This window comes from Helicoverpa zea, chromosome 7 (genome assembly GCF_022581195.2).
Source record: "Helicoverpa zea isolate HzStark_Cry1AcR chromosome 7, ilHelZeax1.1, whole genome shotgun sequence".
Taxonomy (NCBI): domain Eukaryota; kingdom Metazoa; phylum Arthropoda; class Insecta; order Lepidoptera; family Noctuidae; genus Helicoverpa; species Helicoverpa zea.
The window spans coordinates 3,999,941-4,022,201 of record NC_061458.1 but is presented as its reverse complement, the minus strand read 5'-3'; the positions used below and the strand labels follow the sequence as shown (position 1 = coordinate 4,022,201).

The following is a 22,261-nucleotide window of genomic DNA, read 5'->3' as shown; positions in this document are numbered from 1 at the left end:
AAGTAACTCATTTATAGAATGACTACCGAAGGATATCTTCTTGTCTAAAAGCCTACGCCTGCCTACGGTATTTGCTGCAAGAAAGTTGTTAAGGTCGTTTAAGGGGTTCACAAACTCTTTGAATGCCACTTAAATCTCTATCAAATTGTATGTGATGCATGGCGTGTTTTTTAAATTTTCTAGTATGAGAATGTGTTGTGTACAAAACAAAGACAGTTGTTTAGAAGGGCAAACAGAACCCTCGCAGGAGTAAAGCTGGATTACTTACTGGGGGTAAATAAAATGAAGGTACATAAGTTGAAAGTTGAAATATCTGTGTACAGAAAAGAGTTTTCCTTTAGAAGCTGCGTGCCATTCAGATACTAAGTATACCAGGCATTTACCTTAGCCTAATGATGAAGGAAAAATCTTAGGAAAATCGCTACTGTAAAAAAGTAAGTGTAATTTCTTTTAGAGAGTCGTTTTTGACCAAAAATATTACTTACATATTTTCATTTTAAGATATACCTACACCCGATAAAATATGTTCTCAGATCATACAACCTGCCAGGGTGATAAAATACCTTAGCAATCTTGATTTTCCCCGAACATGTAATAAACACATTGTATATCAACCCTTTTTCATTTACATTTGAAATTTGCAAATAAAATATATCAAAATACAGTCACGAGTAGGGTCATGCGAGCGGTGTCGTAGTGTGTAGTACGTGGCGTGCTGCAAGGCCTTCACATGATATTATTTTTTACTGTAAGCGCAGAAAACACATGACCTACTTTCAAAAGTTGTAGGTATTATGTTATGACGTCAATAAGAGTCGACACGCGAATCATTGGCGCGAGCGCGACACCGCCTCCCTATATTGTTTAACTGTATGCAATTTTATTACTACCCCTTTAAATATAATGTTTCACATTTACATGCCTTCTCATAATTGGATTTTACATTTTTAATTTTCTTATAAACGGCTACGTGTTGTGTTTCTTTTAATACTTACCGTACTTGTAAAGGAATAATTCATTACAAAAGGAAATAAATTATTTAAGTACGCTATTGATCAAATATTGAAGCAAAGTTCCGTTCATAACTTATTTACGAATCAAATGTATTCGTATTCAAGTAAAGTGAACCATATTGACACAAAAACTGTAACAAAAGGTTTATTGCGCTTGATACTCGTGACGTATGAAGTCAGAAAGGCGGTGTCTGGGGAAATATCGAAATTTATGACCCGGGGCCTACTTCATACTCGTTCCTTTTGCAAAGTTGGCCTGCTGCCGGCAACATGTTCTTTGTGATTGGCCGTGCTGCCCAATGGTCAAAGTTATTTTTATTATAGGTAAGGTTCTGAGAAATAAGCTTACCTACATACCTTGTTTTTACTATCTTATCTTAGAAAATCATAACGTACGTCGTACAGCATCGATTCACTCATTCCCGCAAGATAGCATTGAATGGAAACTCTTTGTAGATTTTGCCGATGAAATGCTATTTCGCATAGGTACCTAGATCTGCTGAATATTTTTATCGGAATTGGATTCTGTTCAAAACTTACAAATTGCTGTTTTGTGATAGATAGAATTACGAGCTTCATTTTACGTTTCTTGAAGATTATTTATGTTGGTTAAGGAACAAGTAGGTAAATTATAGTCTACTAGCGGCCCGCCCCGGCTTCGCAGGGGATAACAGTGTTTCCTCACTATTAAGTGTATGTTATTATACATATAAACCTCCCTCTTAAATCACTCTATCTATTTAAAAAAAACCGCATGAAAATCAGTTACGTAGCTTGAAGATTTAAGCGTACAAAGGGATATGGAGACCGAAAAAGCGACTTTGTTTTATACTATGTAGTGATGTGTAAGCGCAAATTACTCCATGGTAATGTAAAAGAAGTTTGTTTTCATACCTTTCTGCTGACTGCAGAGCTCTGTCGGCATGTGGAGAGATGGATCAACCCGCCCGCGTCCTCTTTGTTCGCCACAACATGTCGCGCCAACTATCTGAAACAATCAAACAAAAAGATTACATTAAGAAAATGAAGGTCATTTAATTGTTCGTAAGATTTTGATACATCATCATCATCATCATCATCTCAGCTATAGGACGTCCACTGCTGAACATAGGCCTCAATACGTTTCAAACTAAATAGTTAACAAGTGGTTTACAAAAATAAATCAATTTGCTAAAAGGAACAAAGAAAATATAACTTAGATAGGTATATATTTCCCCAAAGCAAATCCATTTTTCTCCCCAAAGTGAAAGAAAATAAGAAATTCATGAGAAAAAATGGTATACCCGAGAAGTGCTGATCTAATATATGATTTTCCATTTATATGGGCAGATAAATCGTACTCTCGAACTGTGGTTTCACTTATTACGTCGAACAATAAAGTGGAAAGCGAAATGTTTGTACTGCGACCAAAACTTTATCTTATCGCAACAAGTTATGTAACCTTATACCTATTGATTTCGGAAGGCCAATACCCTCAATTTGATACTTCAAATAAAGGCGGAGCAGTGCAAATTTCTATTATGTTCGCCCAGTCCTGTTACATGTTTTGCTCGTAACATTTAGTGCGACTTGGTGCCACCGCGAGATGGCGCCACATGCGACCTTGCCGTCCTGCCACCATGAAAAACTAACTTACATTATGAAAATTAAAACGAGTCATTATCAGTTATTTATACTCATTTCTATTAACGAGCTAATTTGACTGTAAATTAAATCCTAGAGCTCCCGTCGTTTTCTTTATGAAACTTCTTTTCGAACAAGGTTCTTGACATTTAATATTAAAGCAGGAATAATAAATAGCAGACATAAAAGAATACTATCATTTGAGCAACCTTATTGTGAAAGGTTTGGTCATCTCTAGTTAGAATAAGTTGGAAAGTTTGACGATTTTAATTTAGATTTTAATTTTCTGAACCCTCGAAATGTGAGTGTAACCCACTCTTCTATTTGGCAACAAAAACCTACCCTTTTTCATTGGCGCTCTCTCCCGGTTTAATTAAAACAACAACTGCCACCCATTTTAATATAAGTACATACTCGCTATATTTTTTTTTCATAAACACAACCCCCAAATGAAAATAAAATTCATCCTTTTGGGTTAAATACGAGAAATAAAAAGAGCTTTTTTTTGTTATTGGCAGTCCATTGCCCAGTTAACGAGTTTTTTTTATAGGTAAATCAAGTGTTCCCGAAATTGAGCCTCATTCATTTGTATCTAAATGCATTAAGTTTTTTTATTGTTCCCAATGTGCTAAACAAAGGGATGTTGATATTAATACCTAGAAGTTATCTACGGGTAGATGATATTTGTATTTTTATCGTAATTATTGATTCCATTGAAATTGCAGACTGACAGTGCATAATATGTTAAAATTTGTATTTGTTGTGATTTATATTTATTTATTTGTATTCCTCTCTTATTATAAGGAGAAGTTAGTGCTAGTAGCTAAGTAATCTAAGGCATTTGTTTTATTAAGATAATATGGCAATAAACTTAAGTTGATGACGGGGAATCCAGACAGCGGCCAGGATTTTTTATTAAGCCTAGAAAAAGAAGTCTGAATTTCAGGACTGATTCCTTTTATAAAATACTGTAATTCGTTCCTTAAACCGAGCCTTGGTGCGACATTATGCTAATGTCAGTTTCGTGCGTAAATCTCGAGGAAGAGACTAAATGGGCCTTTTTAGAAGAATAATCTTTTTATGCACATTTTTTATGTAAAGGGATGCCTTTGCCCCGAATTGGATGGCTTTTCTTATTTTTTGTTGGATTAATAATTTGTATATACAGAGGCTTTTTTTAGATACTTATTCATGTACAGAGGTAACCGTAGACGGATTCGATCGACCTTTTCTTTATTTATTTTATAGGTTGCTCTTAGAAAAACCTGTAGGTATAATGCACATGTATGTATGTCATAGCATACACGGCATGCATACGTGTTAATTAGCCAGGGTATTACATGACCCTATTCCACACAGTTAATACGTACCAGTAATGTAAAATACAGTTACCTATTCCATGTTTCCAAGTTTTGAATTAATTAATGAGATTACTCGATTCACTGGGTTTGCGTACGTTTACATGAAAGTACGGAGCCAAATCCGGATTGGTTGAACTTTGCATTGAAGTTTGAACTCCAGGTGTATTTACATTAAGTAGTATGTAGATGCAGTGTGCTGAGAAAATCAGCAGTCGAGATCAAAACAATTTGTGATGACGTGAATTATGAAAGCTTCCACTTGTACCAAGCTTAATGAACAAATCCTAATAAAATTCATTGAGACTGTCGTTGGTAGTAATTAAGGGTATTGTTCCTCCCCACCGAGGGGGTCCCCACGTTGTCGTCGTGGTGGGGCTTGCGTGCCTCAATGATCCTGAAGCTCTGCCGGTAGAGATACTCATGCCGGAAAGGTTCAGGGGAGAGGCCAGACAAAGAGGGACCCAGGGAGGGGCCGCTCCTGACCAGTCGACGCTTGTGGACATGGCAAGGATGCGGCCATACCCGCGGAGGTGCAGGCGCACTAAAGCGGTGCTAGTTTGCTCTTCGTACAACGAAGAGCAAACCTTTTGGCGGGTTTGCTGAGCCGGGTTGGCTGGACAGCAGACGGAGGCATGTCTAATGCCGCCGCCGAGGGCTTGGCTTAATCGCCCGGCCCAGAGGAAGGACACCTCTTAGATAAAAAACCACCCAATCCCAAGTTTCGGGAGCGCGGCGAGGGGATGAATGGCCGTGGGGGACACGGTCGTTAGCGCTCCCCCCTGTTGGGGCCAGCCGCCCCCAACAGTATGTAGGCTTGCCCCGGTATGAGGCCACTGCCGGGGTCGACGTTTAGTTGCTCTCATAATCGTGGGAACCGTATGGAAACCTTAATCGAAAAAAAAAATAAAAATAAAGACGATGAAAGGGAGTGGGACGAGGACTCGGACTCCGAGTCCGCGTCCAGCGATGGAGCAGCGGGAGACCTTAGGGTCCCCCAAAGTAAGAAGGACCACCGAGTCGATGCCTTCCTAAAGAGGAAGAAGGACGACTTGGGGTCTTCCTCCTGCGGCCGCGGGGCCCCGGCCAAAAAGGCCGACCGGAGGCCGGAGAAGGGGAGGGTCGCTGAGGCGCCCAAAGACAAGGGAGGAGCAGCTCAACAGAGCTCCTCCGAGGAGGACTCGGCGGCCGTCGGCTCTGACCAGGAGCGGAGGGCCAATTTCGCCAAGACGGTGGCGGCCGCGTTCAAGGGCGTGTCCCAAAAGCGTCTCGGGACCAGCAAGCGGAAGGCGATTGATTCGGCCTCGGCCACAATAATTGCGGCAGCCGAAGCAAGCTTCGGCCAGGCTCCAAAGAGCGATCTGGCCAAGCTGCAAGAGGAAGTGGCTCGCCTCACGGCCGCCCTGAACTCGCTCCTGGAGGAGAACAGGAGTCTACGGGCGGACCTGAGGAAGATAAGAGAGCAGGAGGCCGAACGCAGCGGGACCACTTCGCAGCGGCCGCAGCCCTCCCCGGTGGAGAGCCAGGTACTGGCCCTGGTCCGGCAGGAGATGGCGGCCTTCCAGGCCCGCTTCTCCGTCCTTGAGGGCAGGGTCCTACGGCCTCCCCTCGCGGCGCCGAAGCCCCCAGCGGCCCAAAGGGCCTCTTATGCGGCTGCGGCTGCAGCGGCACCCCCGCCCAGAAGGGGACCGCCGAACAAGCCACCTGTGGCGGCGCCGAGCGGGCCGCCCAGGAAGGCGGCTGCACAGCCAAAGCCCAAGGCCGCAACAACGGTCCAGGCGCAGAGGACCCCGGTGCCAACACCAGCACCGGTTCCGTCGTCGGCACCAGTGGCGAAACGCCCTCCGAAGCCGAATCCATCTGCGGCCCCTACCTCCCCTGCCACTCAGTCCGAGTGGCAGGTGGTGGGGGAAAACAAAAAGAGACGGAGGGCGGCCAAAGCGGCCAAAAAGAAGGCCCAAAAACAGCGGCGCAGACAGCGAGCCGCCGCGGCGCAGCTCCGCGCCCCCAAGACCGCGGCTGTAGTAGTCACACTACAGCCGGACGCGGTCAAAAGGGGCGTGTCGTACCGTGACGTGCTCGCCCAAGCAAAGGAGGCGGTGAACCTGCAGGAGCTAGGTATCACCTCCGGCCTCCGGCTCAGGGTGACCGCAACGGGCGCCCGAATGCTGGAGGTCCCAGGAGCGGCCAGTGGGCCCGCCGCAGACGCTCTAGCCGAGAGGCTCAGGGCGTCCATAAGTGCGGACGATGCCCGAGTCTCCAGGCCCCACAAGTGCGCGGATCTGCGCATCATGGGCCTGGACGACTCAGTTACTGCGGAGGAGGTGGTGGCCGCCGTCGCTAGGACGGGTGGGTGCTCTGCCGACGAAGTGAAGGCGGGCACCATACGTCCCGACTTCAGGGGCACGTGCACCATCACGGTGAGCTGCCCCGTGACGGCGGCCAAGAGCATCGTCGACGGCCGAAGATTGCTGGTTGGCTGGGTGTCGGCGCAGGTCAAGCTGCTTGACCCCCGACCGCTGAGGTGCTTCCGATGCCACGTCGGGCATCATGTGGGTGTCCGTTGCACCTCGGAGGTCGACCGCAGCGCCCTCTGCTTCCGCTGCGGTCAGCCCGGTCACAAGGCCGTGGCTTGTAGTGCCGCGCCGCACTGCACTGCATGCGCGGCTGCTGGCAAGCCGGCCGAACACCGGGCGGGGAGCAAGTCCTGTGCCCCACCCGCCAAGACCAAGAGTAGGGGCAAGGGCCGGCCGTCCGTCGCCGCCACCACCACCACCTCCGCAGTGGCCACCACCGCAGCTCCTGGGGCCGCCGCCGCCTCCAACCCTGCCGCCGCTGCCAACGTCGCCACTGCTGCTGTCGCAGCGCCCGTCTCGGCGTCTCAAGAGGAGGAAGACGTGATGGAGTGCTAGTCTGGCTCCATTACGCTTCCTCCAGGCGAACATCAACCACTGCGCCCGTGCCCAGGATCTGTTGCTCCAAAGCATGGCGCAGTGGTCGATCAACATCGCCGTGGTCGCTGAGCCGTACTTTGTCCTTCCCAGGGATGACTGGGTTAAGGACCTTAGCGGCTCAGTGACCATCATATCGTCGGCCGCCGCTGGTACTCCTTCCCTCGAAGGGGTGAAGAGTGGAAGGGGTTGCGTCGCAGCACAGTTCGGGGAGATAGTCGTCGTGGGGGTGTACTTCTCCCCGAGCCGAACTCTCGCTGAGTTCCACAACTCCCTCCTGGAGTTGTCCGTCGTCGTCGGAAGTTATTCCCTCCCCGTGATAGTGTTAGGGGACTTCAACGCCAAGAACTTGGCCTGGGGTTCCCGACGCACAGATGCACGGGGTAGGATGGTGGAGGACTGGGCGCTGGAAGCAGGCCTGGTCGTCCTCAATCGGGGTTCTGTCCCCACGTGTGTACGGATGCGGGGCGAGTCAGTGGTGGACATCTCGTTCGCCAGCCCCGCTCTGCTGCCGCGTGTCTTTGACTGGCGCGTGGAGGAGAGGGTGGAGACCTACTCCGATCACCGGTACATCCGGTTTGACGTCTCCGCCCAGAACCCTAGCGCGCCGGTCCTGCAGACCCCGAGTGGTCCACGTTGGGCGCTGAGGCACCTGGACCGGGAGCTTCTCCTGGAAGCCTCAGTCGTGCAGGCCTGGGTGTCATCACCGGACAGGCCCGCCGACATCAACGACGAGGCGGAGTGGTTCCGGGAGACCATGTCCGAGATTTGTGACGTGGCCATGCCCCGAGCCCCGCCAGGACGCGCCCGACGCCAGGTGTACTGGTGGTCTCGCGAGATCGCCGCCCTTCGAGAGGCGTGCGTCGCTGCGAGGCACCTGTACACCAGACACCGCAGGCTGCGCATCCGCCCTCCGGATGCAGAAGCCAGGGAAGCAGAGCTGTACGAGGGATACAGAGCTGCGAAGACCGCCCTCCAATTGGCCATCATCCAGGCCAAGGAGGTGGCCAATGCGGAGCTGCTGGGGTCTCTGGACAGGGACCCGTGGGGGCGCCCGTACAAAATGGTGCGGGGCAAGCTCCGCCCATGGGCCCCCCCGCTGACCCAGAGTCTTCGGCCTCAGCTGGTGGAGGAGGTGGTGAGCGCTCTGTTCCCTTCGCGCGGGGAACACTCTCCCCCGCCCATGTCTCTGCAACCCGCGGTGTCAACGACGGACCACACTTCCGACGACGACGATGTCCCCGAGGTGACTGGGGTGGACCTGAGAGTGGCGGTGGCTAGGCTGAAAGCCAAAAACACCGCCCCAGGGCCTGACGGCCTGCCTGGCAAGGCCTGGGTCCTGGCCCTTGAGGCTCTCGGGCCTCGACTTAGAGGGCTTCTCAGCGCATGCTTGGAGAGGGGCCAGTTCCCACTTCGTTGGAAGACAGGGAAACTGGTCCTCATACGGAAGCCGGGGCGCCCTGCGGACTCTCCGTCCGCATACCGGCCTATCGTGTTGCTCGACGAGGTGGGCAAGCTCTTTGAGCGAGTTGTCGCACACCGCCTCGTCGCGCACCTTGGGGGGATAGGGCCGGACCTTGCGGACCACCAGTTTGGTTTCCGCAAGGGGCGCTCAACGGTGGACGCCATCATGCGCGTGAGAGCTCTCACGACGGGGGATGCTGTGTCCCGGGGGGGGGTCGTCTTGGCGGTGTCTCTTGACATCGCCAACGCCTTCAACACCCTTCCCTGGAGTTGCATTAGGGAGGCACTCCGGTATCACCGGGTGCCGACCTACCTTCGTCGCGTGGTCGAGGCCTATCTGTCGGATAGGTCCATCATCTACCCTGGTCACAACGGGGAATGGAACCGGCGAGAAATGTCGTGCGGTGTTCCGCAGGTGTCGGTACTGGGGCCGCTCTTGTGGAACATCGGCTACGACTGGGTGCTGCGCGCCGACCTCCCTAGCGGCGTCAGCGTGGTCTGCTACGCTGACGACACGCTGGTTCTGGCACAAGGGAGGTCGCACCAGGAGGCGGCCGACATAATGACGCGCGGGGTTGCGACAGTCATCGAGAGGATCCAGCTGCTGGGCCTGGAGGTGGCCTTGCACAAATCCGAGGCCATGTGCTTTCATGGGCTTCGGAACGCGCCACCTTCAGGCTCCCAGGTCACGGTGGGGGGGGTTACCATCGGCGTCGAGAGGGCGATGAAGTACCTAGGACTCGTCCTCGACGGCCGGTGGAACTTCGTCGAACATTTCCGACGTTTGGGCCCCAAACTGGAGAAGACAGGGGCTGCCTTCAAGCGGCTCCTGCCCAACCTGGGAGGCCCAAACGCCCCCTGCCGTAAACTCTACGCGGGAGTCTTGCGGTCCATGGCCCTTTACGGGGCCCCGGTATGGGCACGTTCGGTACGGCCGCGGGCTGTACACTACCTGAACGTGCCCCAAAGGGTGATAGCCATTAGGCTAATCCGGGGGTACCGCACGATTTCCCGCGAAGCAGCTGGCCTACTTGCTGGACTGCCACCGTGGGATCTGGAGGCGAGGGTCTTCTTGCGCCTGTACGACTGGCGCGAGGAGGCTCAGCGCCGGGGAGAAACCCCGTTGCCGCGGCAAGTTGTCGCGCAGCGGGCGGAGCTCCGGCGCGATCTCATGGTGGCCTGGAGGGAGCGACTGTCGCAACCCAGTGCAGGGCACGCCACCATCGTGGCGGTAAGTCCCCTCTTTGAGGAGTGGCTCGGGAGGAGTCACGGCGCCCTCACGTACCACATGACGCAGGTCCTCACCGGACACGGTTGTTTCGGGAGGTACCTGCACCGCATCGGTCGTGAGGAGGCGCCCGGGTGTCACCATTGTGCGGACAGCCCCGAGGACACGGTGGACCACACAGTCCAGGTGTGCCCCGCATGGGAAGGGCACCGCCGGGTCCTCGTCGAGGCTTTGGGCGGCGGCGACCTCTCGCGTCCGGCCCTGGTTCAGGCCATGGTCCGGGGCGAGAGGGAATGGGATGCCGTCGCCTCCTTCTGCGAAGCGGTCATGCTCGAGAAGGAGGAGGCGGAACGCCAGAGAGTTCGCACCTCTCATCCCGGCCGCCGCGCTGGACCAGGTAGACACCATGGGCGCCGGGTGTCGCGAGATGACTCCCGGCCACCGTAGGCGTGGGTCTGTGGGCGGTGAGTTCGGGTGGCTCATCGTCCCTCTGCCTTTCTAGACGACAGACCGACCCGTGTCGACGGCGCGCGTTGTTCCACGCGCTCCTCAAAGAGATGTCAGCAACCCCAGCGGGGCCCAGCAGGGCCAAGGCCTGCCGGGGCTGCGGGTTGTTCGAAAGAGATACCGCGGCCCTGGTACATAAAAGGCCTATGACGGAACACGACGATTTTAGTCAGTAAGAGTCTGACACTCCCTCACCGCTGCTAACCCACAGCGGGAGGGGTCATTTGATGATTTTACGTCGCTAAAAAAAAAAAAAAAAAAAAAGGGTATTGTTCCTGGCTTATCAGCGGCAGAGGCCGTTTAATGTAATTATGAGAAGAAGAGGACGAGATTCGTAGCAGGTGTAGCCGCTACGCTGCTACGGGGCTCCGCTCTCGTAGCGTTTTCGTAGTCAAATTTAAATCTCTAGAAAAACAGGAACATAATATGAACCCCGTAGGACTAGAATGCATTTGTAAGACAAAATAATTTGAATTACACAAATAGCCTACATCAGTTTTATATTTAAACCGGTCATATATTGAAAAATAAATGATGTTAATTGGTACGTTATTGCCAAACACTCGTTAAAACATCGGTTGCTGTATTAATACCGCTGAAAGCTTCGAAAGAATAATGGAATTATAATATAATATTTTTTCAGAGCAATTAGTCATAATGTTAAGGAAAATAAATCACTGAGGGTCTACCATTGAACGTTAACGTTAATTCTTTACTCGGTAGATTTTTGAAATAATTAATTGCCTTAATAAAGACCCAGTTAAATCCGCACTGTATGTAATTTTTTTTCTACGTATTAACAACAGTTCAAAACAACGTACCTAGATTTAAACAAATACACAACACTAACCACTACAAAACTTAATTTCAAGCGACATTACACCAAAAAATCCCCACTTCAAACAAAACTGCATTAAAATAATGTTCATTCAAAAAGTTGAAGTTGTTAAAAACTTCCACTGCTTCCGTATGATCTCCGGCTTGTCCGGATTCGGTCCGGGTCAGCTTGTGATGCGTCCGGTTCTCCTCCGGCGTTCCGGGCCGGTCGTTCAGTAATCCGGCCCGCAACGCTTATGACCGTTTCCGGGCCTGGGCATTTAGATCCCGTATTATTTAGTTGTCAAGCTTTCAGCGTGTGGGGAAATATTTATGAGTATTCAATGATTGTTGCTATATTGGACTGAGTGTGTGTGTGTGTGTGTGTGTGTATATATGAAATTATGTATGTGATGATGTGTATGTGAGTGAGTGTGTACCTATGTATTTGTGTGTGTCTACTTTGATAGGGTTCTGTGCTAACTAAGGATATAAGCTAATTAAGTGTTATCTTGCGATACGGTTGCTATTGATTAAGATTCCAAATTATTCATAGCGTTTAAACGTACTTTAAATATCACAAACTATATCGCCTTAAATACTTATAAAAGTCGCAAAGTTCAAGAGGTAATTTATAAGATCAGAAAAAAAGCATTTCGACAGGGGACATTATTTTATAAAGGTATCCAAATAAAATAAGTTAACAAATATTTATGACGTCAATTAAGGTCTTGTTCCGCTGCATGGCGCGCATAAAATTGGGCGGGATTTTATTAACTTTTTCAATATAACCCCCGTTATATTCGATATAAGATGCCTATATAACCCTTAATAAAAAGGTCAGGTTATTACACCAAGTTATGAAAGCTTTCTGCACCTGTTGTATTACACAAAAATTTGCATTATGTAAATACAATGACAAGAGAAAATATTAATGATTTTGCTTGCATTTTGATATATTGTTATGAAGGGCTCGTTAGCATTTCAGCAGTCATTAATTTCTTTTGTATATTTAAAATGTATTTCTGCTTCAAATAAAAAATACATTTTTATCTAGGTACGGTAAGATTCCTTTATTTAACGAAGTCACCCGTGTGGTCAGCGGTCTCCGTTCCCACCGACCGTCCGAACAAATAAATATCATCCGTTATTTCTCTATGTCATGTCTGTATTTTTATTGGTCTATATTTTCTTTATTGGGCGAGCGTCGACGAGTAACGTTGTTAAAATCTCAGATTTTGATATAACACATAAAAATATGATCGCCTTCGTTATTCTTTTTATTATTTCTTCTTGTTATGTGACGCTTAGAATAGATTAGACATAGTCTATATCTAGAACCGTATAATAATTTAAATGCGTTTCAGAGGGCAACATAAACTGTAGGTCCCGGCTGTCATTTCAATATCTTTGGCAATAGTTATCGATAGTCAGAAACCAGTAAGTCTAACAACCAGTCTTACCTAGTGGTCTTACCCCGTTTATAGGTCCCGATAAAAATGCATCTGTTAACATGGTCAACAAATACTTTGCGAATATAGGCAATGACCTAGCACTAAAGATCCTGACAAACAGACAAAACCCGACAAACCCTGAAGGTGATATTAGTGTTCCCAACTCTCTTGTACTCATGCCAACAGATGAGCGTGAAGTAGAACAAATAATCCGAACCCTGCGTTGTGACGCCGCAGCTGGGTGGGATGAGATCCCAACGAAGCTTTTACAAAAGTGTTCTAACAGTTTGGTACCGGTGATTACCCATATATGTAACATTGCTATGTTCAGCGGAGTCTTTCCCAAAGTCTTTAAGAGAGCCATCGTCCATCCTATCTTCAAGAGCGGAGACAGAGACGATGTGAATAATTATAGGCCAATTTCAGTTTTACCTGCGCTTTCAAAGGTCCTTGAAAAATTGCTCAATATTAGACTCATTAGCTTCTTAAACAGGAATGACATCTTAGCGCCAAACCAATTTGGGTTTAGAGAGGGTAAATCCACGGAGGATTGTGTAAGTTCTCTTGTGGATAAAATAGTTAACTTTCTTGATAAAAAACAAAAGTGCCTCTGCATCTTCCTGGACCTTACTAAGGCTTTCGACACCGTCTCTGTTTCTCAGCTTCTGGCAAAGATGGAGAGGATGGGAATCCGAGGCGATGCACTTAAAATATGTTACTCCGTCTTAGCTGCCAAACTATAACAAGATCTACCCAAGTAAAATACTTAGGAGTTTTAATTGATCCACTTATTAGCTGGAAAAGTCATATAACCGTACTTACCGCCCGTGTCCGTAAAACAATGTACATCTTCAAAAAACTTCGGTACTCCCTTGACTTTAATACCCTTAAGATGGTATATTGTGCGTTATGTCAGTCTATCCTGACTTATTGTGTAACTGTATGGGGAGGTGCGGCTAAAACTCTATTGTTACCACTAGAACGTGCACAGAGAGCTGTCCTTAAAACTTTTTATTTTAGGGACAGTTTTAAGGATGCACAGCTCTCTAGAATACGACGAATCTATGGCATCTAAACGTCGTACACACAAAGTATGTCAGACTCAACGGCATAGCTGCTCTCTGGCTTCAAGTAATTGGATGTCACCTGTATAATTTAATTAATAAAAGTTGCAATTTATACCCATTAATAACATTTAAATGTAAAAGGACTGTTTCAAATTGGCTACTAAATAAAACATATGATGAAACTGAGAACCTCCTTAAAATATCAATATTGTAGGTAATCATGAATACAATTTAGTACACATAGATACATAAATACACTAACACACACACACACACACACACACATACACACACACACACACACACACACACACACACACACACACACGCATACACACATGCACACTTACACACACACAATTTCTTATTTTTGTATTGCCGATTATGTATGTTAAATTATATAGTTTAATCTAAGCACACGCGAGCACGTTATCAGCAAATCATGTTTGTGCGAGGACCCTGGTACCCATAACACAAGTTAAATCTTACTTTGGGTACCAGAATCAACAAATCTAAAAAAAATGTAACCTATTATGTCAATTGTTCTGTGGTATCCTGCAGTATGTATTTCTATGGCAATAAATTATTATTTTATTTATTTAGTGGTATTGGGTTGTAAAACACTGGAACTTAGCTGAATCCGGTTAGATTGAAATCCGACCGTAATATAGTTGGGAAAAGGCTAGACAGGCAGATGATATTTAAATGCGTCAATCTATTACTTTCTAAATGAACAAGAAACTGCATGTGCCAGATAAAAAGCTGTGACGTCATTTCAAATGAAGAGAAAGTATAATTATATAAAGGATTCTCAGAGAATAACTAAGTATGCACATTCATTTGCTTGTCGGGGAGTAAAAAAGGTTGACTCATTTAATTAATATAAAGTTTATTCCGTCTAGTGACGATGATATAATAAGACTTCTCTCTTCGTTAGGACTTAAATACACTATGGATCTTAAATGCACTATGGATCTTTAACAATTTACTTTTTTAGAAAGTTCAGTATATATAATTAAATTGTATAAAATGATCATAGCAATAAACAAGTAAGTGTAAAATTTAAAATTCTCAGTTATCATACCAACAATGAATTCCCTCGAAGCTGATAAAATATTTAAAATATCCAAATACAATATCCATTATTTTTCAATTAATGTAAATATTTTGTGAATAAAAATTTTAAAATATCCTCATGCAATATAGATATGGTTCATGCAAAACCAATTAAATATATCTTCATTGTTTCCTTCAATTTTAAATGAACACTATCTGACGCATATTGTTTTATATTAAAACATCATATAAAATACACAATAAATATTATATAAAAGTTTTTAAAGAATTTTTCACCTTTTCAGGTGAAAAATTGAATATTCTGAAGCTATTAATTTCGTTTGCACATTCTCTGCGAAAAACAGTTTGTGCAAAACTTACATTTAGTGGTTTACTAGTGTTTTTCCAACGAAAATTATATAATAATAATATACTCTGGTTACGCACGTTGAAGGAGTTGCAATTAGTATAGAAATATGAATTTATCCTGCCCGCCAGTATTTTCGGAGGAACATTCAATACTATTACATTACATAAAGACCTTATTACAAGAAGACCAGTCTTGGAATACTTCTAACAGTATTCACTATTCGTAAAATTCCCTTACAAGACTACACAAGGCATGAAAGCGTGCAACTAAAAGGTAAACAAGTATTTCTGTTTATTGCGGCGTGTGGTTAAGATGTCGGATGGTCTGAGTGCTTTTAATGTTCGCATCAGGAATTCGTGCTGCGAATAAACTTTGTTATTAGCGTTGCCAGCACGCAATTATGGCTGTTCCCGGCTGTGACGAGAACGCTACTCGTCCAGGGTCGAGGAACGAGGGGCGTTTGTGTTTTAAACGACGAAAACTTTTGAAGTTTGTCAACATTTTGTTCTGTTGTGAAAAGTTTGGTAAGTTTATGTTGGAACGATAATACAAAGATATTGAGTTTTTTTTTGTGAAACTTTGAAACCATAGACAAACCAAAACTCAATTAACCTCCTTTCCAGTTTCAGATTTGCTTTGGCGCATGGCAGATATATGTAGATTCACTGCAATGATTGAAAAGGCCCAGATATGGAGGGTCTGCCGAAACATTATAAGGGCCAGTGTTTAGTCTTATCAAGTATTTTTTATAAATCAATTGGTGAGAGTATTGCATCCGAATGGTTTTCGAAATTGATCACATTAATGAAAAACATACCTACAGTATACCTTCTTATTAGTTGTATAAATTATTCAGATTGTATGCAAGTGATACAATTTAACTAGTATAGTAACTGTAATAGCAGTAATTAAACTGCCAACGACTAGGTCAAAAGTTAGCCACAAGTAAATTGTATATAGAATCTACTCGTAGTTCGCAGCTACCGAAAGTTTCAAGCTTCGACCCCTTTTCATTGCAATTTCAAAGTCCCGTCCGTTTAATAAAGGCCTTTCTTATCAAGGGTTGAAATTTTATGGAATTTCAATTCGGAAAGGGACCGCAGTCGTTCTTAGTGATATTTCCAGCTAGCAAGAGTTCCTTTACTTAGGTATATTGGTACACATGTAAATGCTATATATTAAAAATCACTTTCTCGATTTTCTGAGAGAAAACTTCATATTGCCTTTTTATTATAATTAGATCAGAGGCGTTGTGTTGGCATGCTAAAACTTTACAAACTACATAGGGTACACCCTTGTACTATTTTCCAAAACAAGGGCATTATCAAGGAAATACAAAGGATATTCATGCCTTATGTATCTAAAGAATCTAAACTGAAGAGCCACAGTAGGTACCTACCTACAGCTTAGGTATGAGGAGCAATAAATAGTGTGGACTGAGTCACGTTGTCCGTTGTAATGTGAGCTAAGTGAGTGAAGTGGACCTCCCGGAGATAACGAGGTTTATCCTTCACTCGCCGAGCACAACACTACTGATTTACGATCACCTTCATGATACAATGCTTGACATGCTTATATAGAATCTTTGTTTTAATTTCAGAATGTTTGTAAAAAAAGGTGTAATTGTGTTAATTCATTTTCTAAGCTTTATTCTGCAGTTATTTTTTTTTTATTTAAATTTACTTCAAGTCGTAATATTTTATTGTACAATTTCAAATTCTCTTACAGAATATTTAAATAATAAACGTAGGTAAAAATAGTAAGGTTATCTAAGTAATGCGAATGAAGGTACATTAATTCATTGATTTTTTCAGTCAACTTTACCTCGATCCATTGGAAAGTATTGTCTTAAAGCAATAAATTGAAAGGAAATAAATCAAGAATAATAATTGAAGTTCGGCGGAATTCCCGACGGAATAACTTCAATGTTATGGTTAATTGTTCAAGTTTCTCTACAGAATGTTCTTTCAGTAACGCTTTGTTCGAAATTTTCTTTTTACTTCAACGGGTTGGCTTATTAAATTGTGGGGAACCCACTGTTTCCATGGTTTGTAATGTTGCTTTCTGCGTTGCGAAAATAAAATTATGACGTACGTAACTTATATGTTATTTACACATTTTCAAAATATGAGATTGTTTTTTTGTATACGTATCTACATTACGTTCTTAGGGACAAAGCAAATAATCCTCCTTTCATATACTAACTCTTTCTCAAAATGGGAAACCTAAACTTTTTTGCTACTTTGCGGAAAAAAAGCGTAATTACAGAAAGTACTGGATCACTCACAAGGAGACCAGCGTTTTTAAAGACAAGACCTTCCCTACCCTATTCTTCTCTACGATCTAAGTATAAGGCATAAGTAGATGCCTATATCTTCCAGCTTAGAAGGTTAAATCTCGATGTAGGCGGGAGATGTGACTCGTGTAATTCCGGTTTACCGTGCCTCCCTATGCGTAAAAACGCGATTAACCAATTACACCGGTGAATGGGCAAAGGCGAACGCCTACGTGTTTTTAATTGAACTTATTGGATCTTTATTTTGTGTATTAATACTTTATAAATGCTGGTATGCTCGTGTTGCTTGGCAGACAGGTTTGTTTTGAGTGTCTCTAGGACGTTCCTTTTTGAAATTTTAAAATTTAGAAAAAATGCTGCGTGCGTTATGCTTTCATACTTGTATATTTTTTTAATTTTCACCAGTTTATTTTTAAATAAGCATACTGTAGAATTACAGCTTGACGAATGGCAAGAAGTAATGAAAACCAAAAGAACAGCAAAGCGATAGCTGTTTAAAGTTAGACCAAATACCGTCGGAGTACAAAACCCAATCCTCTTATGTAATCCAGGGATTTTCACAGTTGTTTCCGAGATAATCCTGGGATTGAGCATGACGTAAAAAGAGCAATAATAAAACGCGGCCGAGTGCAACTCTTACCGCGGGCGTTTTGTTTGCGACTTTATACGTCAAAGATAGGCGCTACTTTTTGTGATGGAGTGTCTTTAAAATGAAAATCCAGTTAATATTGTCTCAGAAGTTACTTGATGAAAATTAATGAAGGATGGATAATATCTATTTTACAGTCGATATTGCAAGTATTCTTGTTAGTGTCTGGTTTTAAGATTTTAAGTTTAAGAGCATGTAAACTTTTTTGAAACAACATTTTATTTGAAAACTTTGCTCGTAAATATAACTAAGATCAACAAACAAAATAAATAATTTATTGAATTGCAAAAGTCGACTGCATAAAAGCAATCACTATTTACTATACCTACAAACCTACTAACAAAAGTTATAGTGCCTTATATGATGAAAACACAAGGAACCACACAGTTTCCCACTGAGAAATTGCGGCCTTAACGTGCCCATATTTCATGTCGCTGCAACAGCTCTATATTTCCAAAGACCGTACACGATTCCTGAGTTATAGACATTTCTGTACAAAGTACGTACGTGTATCGAAAAAAGACTATCGCCATCTTCCCGTCTTCTAAAACAATACCTCTTGCAATAAACATTGGCCGTAGTGATAAAATGCAGTAGTGTGCTCAGGTACTCGGCATCTAATTCAATCTAACTTATAGCGGTAGGTACTTGAACTTAGTGGTTTGAGCCACAGGGATGTCAGATTTGCGACACAAAAACCGGACTGTCATTAGAGTGGTTTCGGGATAATTACATTTTAAAAGGGACGGTGTTTTCTACGGAGCAAAAGATCGACGTTGTTTTGTTTTATTTTTTTACGTGATAACCCTTACCCTATTATACAAAATGAGATACTGAATGACATAAGCGGGCCCTTACATAATGTTAAAAACATAATTGCGATTTGTCTTCTAACCCCCAATCAGGTCAAACAAAGAAATAACTAGGTATATGAGAACAAAGTGTTGAGCAAAATCCAGTAAGTGTGGAACAAGCGTAGTTATATAACAAGTTTGTCGAACACGGCTGTTACAAAATTCAATAAATAACTCGATCGCGCCGCGGACGAAATTACTTTGATTCGTGACTCTGGGTGCTATTTTACTTCTGAAAATGAAAATAGTGGAATTGCCAGCTATTATTTATTTGATTTAGAATTAAAGTTGTGTATTTATGACCACCTTGGCGTATAATAAGCATTAATGTTAATTTGGTTACGGGCAACTTTTACTTGTAGGTAGGTAGTATAGTTATGTACTGAAGTGTCAAGGTAGATATTTATTCGAATCAGTCAAAAATGTATGCCACAAATGGTTAGGTATTTAGAACAGTTATCCATCAGTCGATCAGCACATACTATTAAAGTAATAGATTACAGTTGAGGTACTCACAAAAACAAATGACGAACACAATCAATCGCCCAAGTTATAGAAACAGAAAACAAAGGAAGAACCAGTTCTGTATTCCTCAATATATTAGGAAAAAAATGGTCGTCTACTACAATATATTACGGCCGACATGCCTCTAACATCGGCGTGTTGGGATCTAGAGCCCAGATACCGCAAAGCTCGGAGTTTCGAACGCGACCCGCAAACTAATTCAAGGAATCAATACCCGCTCCGTGATATCCGCCAAATTGTCATTAATTATTTACCTATTACGAGTATGGAACTAATGACGCGGTGAGTACGGACGGATAATATATTACTGGAATGTATGTAGGTAGGTTGTTACATGTCAGTTTTGTAACATGGCTTTAAGAGAGAGGGTTGTGAATCCAATTTTATTTTGGATCATGGGAAATTGCAATGGGCTACAATTTCATTACTACTTTTGGTTTGCACAGGCTCTTGTACAGTACTCGAATAAAATATGCAATATGCTACCCATACAAAGTTTATTGATAAAAATAACTTAAATAAATATTTACTGAAAGTTCACAAACAGCCCGGCTCGCCATCCAATTTAATAAGAACAAATGATGTTATGTTCATGGCTCGGCAAAACCATTTCGTTATTGAAAAATGTTTTCAACACACGCTGTTTTCCAACGTAGAATAATTTTGTTGAGCGCCGACAATCAACCTGCGTTTATGTGGAGTGCGCAGTAAATGGAGTGATCTTTTACAAATGATGTCTCCATTCATGGTGTAGGTACGCGTTCATCATTTTGTCTTTTATCTGTTCTAGCTTTGCATCTAAGCATGATATGTGGATGTGGAAGCGATTATGAAATCTGAGGGCATGGCATTAAACGAGATTGTTTTTTTTATCTTAACTAGGAGTGCCTTTTTAATTTGAATAAATACCCACTTTAAAAATAGGTACAATTAGAACTAACTTTCAATCCAGATCTCTCCATGCACTATGTACTCCATGACATAACCAGTAACATAACAGCAGCATCATTTTGTCTCGCCTCGCCACACTAATTACATTCGGTTGGATGGCCACGAGGCGACGTACCGCTGCAGTAAAATGTAAATATTGCCCTAAATCTTGTTCACACTGTACCAGTAATTAAACCGACGGGATAACGACAATTGAACAGCTTCTATTTGACATCTGCTGATTTCGACAAAGTTGTTAGTTTGGATTGATGAGATTGGTTCATTTGTTTTCGGTCCCTAATCCAGCGATTAGCTATGTATTGACGTCGACACACGATGCCGTTCTACTAAGTAAGTTACAGCCTTTATTTCCTGCAACAGTTTATGATTTATGGTCTCAAGCCGGGTTAGATACATCCCCTTCTCCCAACGTCAACTATAGAGTCGGACTGATCACAACTTTGTTAAACATAGAACTCGATATTTTACACAAAGTCTAACTCCTCTTACTAACTACTGGGATAGAATAACTATAACTATACCAAAGTTACCCCATTTGTCAGACTTTTGGACACGATTACGACGTTGTATGAAAACTAGGGGCATAATAATTTGATTGTAATTTTCGTTGAGCTCGTTGAGACCCAGAAGGGATTCGGGTCAACAAACTATGAATCAAGAATTATATCATTCCTACTATGCATATTATTATATTATATGGTTAATTCATCTTTGTTTTATAACTTCAGATAAAAGCACCCAGTTTTTGAAGAAACCAATATTTTCATTTTTGCAAAGAACTGTTATGACAACGGTAACCTAAACGGAACTGACATCTGAGTGATTTGAAACACGTTCCTTTTGCAAACTTTAGGAAGTATTGAAACAATAACAAGAAATGACAACTGTCGTATCGGGAAAAACGAATATGATTTGCAGCGAAGAAGGGTTGGACAAAAATATGGCAAGAATTGGAAAAAGGGCCATGCATGACTTTATAGCAGTTATACCTTTAAATTTTCTGCTCTTGAATAAAGTGCACGTAAAAAAAGAAAGTTTTTATAAATACGACGATATACTTTTAATTTTCCAAGTTCATTTTATGAAGCGAACGTTAAAATGAATTCAACACGAGTCAAACATTGAAAATGTTACTGCAAATAAAATAAAAACTAACATTTATACATTTTCTGCTTAATTAAAAGCACGAGGTATTCTAAACGTTTTCAGGAACGACGATAACCTACCGAGCATTGACTTGGGCATGGCGTGCTCAGACCTACTTAGTTCGTATACTCCTTCTACGTAACATTTATACTCAGATACCTACCTATGTTCTGAATAGCTATATTCAGGGAAAGTATTCACACTCAATATTATAGGATAACAAAATGGAGTATGGAGTGGAATAAAATGTAAACTTGGTCTATCAAACGTAAACACGGTTCACCAAAAATATACAAAATGTTTTCGGGTATTCGTGGTAACGATCATACCATGTTATGGCAATCTTATAAAAAAGTATTTGTGTTTTACTTTTACTTAATTTTCAGCTTCGTGTTTATATTTTTTTATATTTGAAATATAATATTTCCTACCTACTTGATCCAATTTCATATAAAGTAATTAGAACCTATTATTAGTACGTCCCAGTGGAATCGTTAATAATTTATAGTGAGTCAAATATTTTTGTAGCTATGGTAAATCGAAAGTGCTCGTTAATATTTGATAAACTTAACTGTCAGTCACGCTACTATGTCAGTTTACCTACTGGTTTATCGAATTACTTCTAGTTTTAAAGCAATTTAAAAATATACTTCGTTTGTTTTAAATACATTGGATAGATTAAAACTGTTAAGCTCGAGTGATCATTGAGTGAGTATTTTACGAAAACAGAATCAGAAAGTTGGAAATTAATTTAGAATCGACGGACCGCTGCCGCCGGCACCGATGGATGTTATGAAGTTTCCTATTATAACAACGTATTAATTATTTTGTTAGAGGATAATAAACTTAGAGGACAAACATCCATTGTTAATTTTCTTCTGAAAATTTGGGTCAGTCTGAAATTTTCATGTTTACAAGGTTTTCCCCGCTAAA

At 43.1% G+C, this 22,261-nt stretch overlaps 1 protein-coding gene across 43 annotated transcripts in view; it reads right to left on the bottom strand.

The window, feature by feature from the left end:
* The window catches only part of LOC124631596 (glutamate-gated chloride channel), a 94,213-nt gene that overhangs the window by 21,275 nt on the left and 50,677 nt on the right, over nt 1–22,261 (bottom strand). For all 43 annotated transcript variants that reach the window (XM_047166039.1, XM_047166040.1, XM_047166043.1 and 40 more), the window contains exon 2: nt 1,908–2,001. The gene's annotated coding sequence lies outside the window, so the exon portion shown is untranslated. The remainder of the gene's footprint in view (nt 1–1,907; nt 2,002–22,261) is intronic.